This window comes from Schistocerca americana, unplaced genomic scaffold, assembly GCF_021461395.2.
Source record: "Schistocerca americana isolate TAMUIC-IGC-003095 unplaced genomic scaffold, iqSchAmer2.1 HiC_scaffold_257, whole genome shotgun sequence".
Lineage (NCBI taxonomy): Eukaryota > Metazoa > Arthropoda > Insecta > Orthoptera > Acrididae > Schistocerca > Schistocerca americana.
In genome coordinates, this window is record NW_025725969.1 from 30,001 (window position 1) to 35,000 (window position 5,000).

Genomic DNA, 5,000 nt, shown 5'->3' on the forward strand with positions numbered 1-5,000 from the left:
ATCCAGCCCAGAAACGGCACCTCCATCTACAGGGATCCGACGGAACTACGCCAACCATGCCGGCAAAACAGTATCGCCATCTATGAAAATACGGCGAAACCACATGCAATACCTCCATCTATGCGAATCTGACAACACTACGTCCGCCATGTCGAGCGCACCACAAAACACAGCGCCATCTGTAGGTCTCCCGCGGCACGACGTCCTGCAACGACGATACCGCCATCTATGAGACGCCAAGCCGACCAAGACATCGATGGGCCCACAGTGCCCATCTTTCGACCCCACCCACAAAGCCTGCGTCCTCTGTCGACCACAGCACCCCAACGCCAGCGCCTCTGCCGCACGAAATCGTGGACCGGCAATCACTCCACCTGCGCCCCACTCCAACCGCCCAACTCGCAACTCCAGCGGATGAACGGCGGACTTTTCCCGCAGTCGCAATGTGCAATCCACCCCTATAACTTCCCTTTCATGAAGAGATATGTCCAAAATGCGACATTCCCGCTGTCCCTATACATGAGCTGCGAGCTGTACCAGTTACGAGCTAGAGACGCGATCGCGTTGCTCTCTGTACGAATGCCGATGCTGAGCGATCAGCTAGGAGGCGCTCCATCCATGTCGGTACCGGTGGGCGTTGCACTCGCAGTCGCAAAAACGTACGGCAAGTATATTACTCGGAAGAGGTAATGACAGTCCAAGCCCCCCTGCGTGGGGAGAGTCTTTCTAGGCCATGACCCACCGGAAAGGCCCCCCACCCCAGACATGTGACGTCACACCATCGGTATTGACGACTAGACTGATTCCTTATAATCATTTACCATACACCGGTGGAAGCTGCCGAGACGAGTAACTACATAGCGGGCTCGCCGTGTCACTAATGTACAGAGATACAACAGTTTCGACTGGAACCGGATTAAACGTATACACGGCGCTGATTAGTAATAGATAGAGCCATCAGAATACAGATAATGTATACAACTGTCCGTATACATGCTGAAAGACTCTGCTCACAATCACAACCACACGTCAGCCACACACCCTTATCACGCACTACTCTCTGCCTGTAACACGCACACAGACAATATGTAAGCACCAGCATGGAACAACACCCAGTGCATCCTCTCCGCCACATTAGACAATCCACACTGTCATAACCAGACCGGGAGATCCACTCAGAAAACAGAATATCCCACCCACCCGACAACCACCATTGCTCAGCCAAGCCACCAACACCCACACATGTCCTACACAGGGGTGCACCCAACATCACAATACTGCCTCCTCTCACAGCACACAAACAATGGCAGGAATGAAAGACACAGGTCTGCCACAAGCATGGAATGAGAGCGCCGCCTGTCATGAGCCAAAGGTGCATCCTGACGTGGCAAATCAGATGATGCCGCAGGCATCCACTTACTATAATCACAATCAACAAACCGGCCGCCCCGCCCCCCATTAAACCTTTCCTTACAACAATGTGTACTGTAACCTAACCTATATCGTACCTTAACCTAACCTATATCGTACCTTAACCTAACCTATATCGTACCTTAACCTAACCTATATCGTACCTTAACCTAACCTATATCGTACCGTAACCTAACCTATATCGTACCGTAACCTAACCTATATCGTACCGTAACCTAACCTACATCGTACCGTAACCTAACCTACATCGTACCGTAACCTAACCTACATCGTACCGTAACCTAACCTACATCGTACCGTAACCTAACCTACATCGTACCGTAACCTAACCTATATCGTACCGTAACCTAACCTATATCGTACCGTAACCTAACCTATATCGTACCGTAACCTAACCTATATCGTACCGTAACCTAACCTATATCGTACCGTAACCTAACCTATATCGTACCGTAACCTAACCTATATCGTACCGTAACCTAACCTATATCGTACCGTAACCTAACCTATATCGTACCGTAACCTAACCTACGTCGTACCGTAACCTAACCTACGTCGTACCGTAACCTAACCTACGTCGTACCGTAACCTAACCTACGTCGTACCTTAACCTAACCTACGTCGTACCTTAACCTAACCTATGTCGTACCTTAACCTAACCTATGTCGTACCTTAACCTAACCTATGTCGTACCTTAACCTAACCTATGTCGTACCTTAACCTAACCTATGTCGTACCTTAACCTAACCTATGTCGTACCTTAACCTAACCTGTATTGCGCCTTAACCTAACCTGTATTGCGCCTTAACCTAACCTGTATTGCGCCTTAACCTAACCTGTATTGCGCCTTAACCTAACCTGTATTGCGCCTTAACCTAACCTGTATTGCGCCTTAACCTAACCTGTATTGCGCCTTAACCTAACCTGTATTGCGCCTTAACCTAACCTGTATTGCGCCTTAACCTAACCTGTATTGCGCCTTAACCTAACCTATATTGCGCCTTAACCTAACCTATATTGCGCCTTAACCTAACCTATATTGCGCCTTAACGTAACCTATATTGCGCCTTAACGTAACCTATATTGCGCCTTAACGTAACCTATATTGCGCCTTAACGTAACCTATATTGCGCCTTAACGTAACCTATATTGCGCCTTAACGTAACCTATATTGCGCCTTAATGTAACCTATATTGCGCCTTAATGAAACCTATATTGCGCCTTAGCCTAACCCACATTGCGCCGTAACGTAACCCACATTGCCCCTTAACGTAACCCACATTGCGCCGTAACGTAACCCACATTGCCCCTTAACGTAACCCACATTGCGCCGTAACGTAACCGATATTGTGCTGTAACCCAACACACGTTGGGCCTTAACCCAACACACGTTGGGCCTTAACCCAACACACGTTGGGCCTTAACCCAACACACGTTGGGCCTTAACCCAACACACGTTGGGCCTTAACCCAACACACGTTGGGCCTTAACCCAACACACGTTGGGCCTTAACCTGCTCTGTAATTGTCATACGACGCGTTAAATTAGTGTAGTGTTGCCTAACTGCAACCCCCGCAATATAGTTTGCTACTCGCACTGCCCGGTCCCCAGTGTATCGCTTCATGTTAAACACCTTGCAGCTATACACTGTAATGTGGATGGCAGCAGGACGTACATGCTCAATGCCCTTTGCAGTTGTTCATTGGCATTTGCAGTTGTTCATTGGCATTTGCATGGCGAAGCACTTAGCCTACGCTGTGGTACGGCCTGTGTCAACTGTCCGCTGATGTTGTACGTCCAAATCACACACTGTACTGCACATTGGTCCTCATGTACTGAATGATACATCGTGGTACATGTGACCGTACAACGACTGCGCCAACAACGGCGAACCATGCGGTCCAAATGTTGTGCACTCAGCTACGTGTCGTCTCCCTATAAGAGCTGGATTGCAGTGTGGTATGCCCTGGATGGCGATCAGCATGAGCCGTCTGTTGATGTAGTGGCGCGTGTTGTCAGACGTAGTCGTCTCTTCTCACACACCGTGATAGCATGGTGCACTGCGTTCCACATCTGCGACATGCGACAGAGGCCGGTTGACAGTCGTTCGCGCAATGGACATCGCATACGTACGGGGGCCACCTTCCACGTGTTCGCGAAGCGTGCACATGTTGTTGCGTGTATGTGGGCAGACATAGTGTGTCGTGACACCTGACACAGGCATGCAACAATCGTTGAATTTGCAAATGGCGATGGACGCCTACGTTTGCTGGTGACGTTACGCAAATGAACAACTGGTAAACCGTTGTGGTGCGGTTGTTCTCGCTAGAGGTGAATCAGTGATGGCGACGATCGGTTGAGCTACCAACCGGTTGTTCCAGCGATACCCACCATGCCCACGAACGTGAATGGCATCTGGGTGTGAAGCGATACGCGGCGGTGGCTGGGTGGGACCGTCCCCGGCCGGTGAGGGGGGGCCTCCCGGCGTGCTGGCCGCGCGGTGCGTGGGCGCACGCGCTACAGCCGGCTGGTGGGGGCGGCCAGTGGCAGGCGCGCCGGCCGACGGAGGCGGCAGGCGGCGCAGCTGCGCGCCGGCGCACCCTGCACGCGGCGCCGTGCGGCCAAAGTAGGTCCTCGCGGGCCCGGTGCGAAGCGCGGTGGACATCTGCAGTGTGCTGGTCCGATTGAGGACTGTGTGCGCTGAGGATGCGCAGCCGCCCGGCGCTCGGCGCCGCGACGCCGTCTGCTGCTCGGTCGCCTCTGCGGTTCTCGCAGGTGGTTTGTATCGCAGCTGTGCGGACGTGTTGGCGCGTGCGCTGTGCTGGGAGAGTTCGCTTCGGCACCCAAGTGGGGCTTTTGTCCTTCTGTGGCGCTGGCGTTGGAGCTGCCGGTCACCGTAGGTGGCGCGTGTTGTCTCCCGCCGGCAATGCCACGACAGCACGCTCCCGGGCCTCTGTCGGCAGCGGCAAGCTCAGTTGGGAGCACGGGTGGTCGCACCTAAAGCGTCTACTCGCCAAACTCCGGGCGATTGCGCCTCTCTCGAACCCGACCAAGTACTTAGGACGGCGCTGCGCGCCGCCGGGACCTGAGAGGGTTTCGAGGTGTATGGTGCAGGGGAGCTCAGCCTCCTCCTGTTTGCAGAATAATTGAGCGGACGCTTGCGTGTTCGCGCGGGCCCCCGGGACACACTCCCGGGCGGCCGGCTGCTCAGCTCTAGTTGACGCAGCTCCCTGGTTGATCCTGCCAGTAGTCATATGCTTGTCTCAAAGATTAAGCCATGCATGTCTCAGTACAAGCCGCATTAAGGTGAAACCGCGAATGGCTCATTAAATCAGTTATGGTTCCTTAGATCGTACCCACGTTACTTGGATAACTGTGGTAATTCTAGAGCTAATACATGCAAACAGAGTCCCGACCAGAGATGGAAGGGACGCTTTTATTAGATCAAAACCAATCGGTCGGCTCGTCCGGTCCGTTTGCCTTGGTGACTCTGAATAACTTTGGGCTGATCGCACGGTCCTCGTACCGGCGACGCATCTTTCAAATGTCTGCCTTATCAACTGTCGATG

The 5,000-nt window shown here is 52.7% G+C and overlaps 1 non-coding gene across 1 annotated transcript in view; it reads left to right on the top strand.

The window, feature by feature from the left end:
- Window positions 1–4,658: 4,658 nt before the first annotated feature.
- Window positions 4,659–5,000, top strand: part of LOC124576666 — a 1,910-nt gene continuing 1,568 nt past the window's right edge. Inside the window, exon 1 of the ribosomal RNA XR_006972585.1 lies at window positions 4,659–5,000. This exon is cut by the window's right edge and continues 1,568 nt beyond it. This is a non-coding gene — a ribosomal RNA (small subunit ribosomal RNA).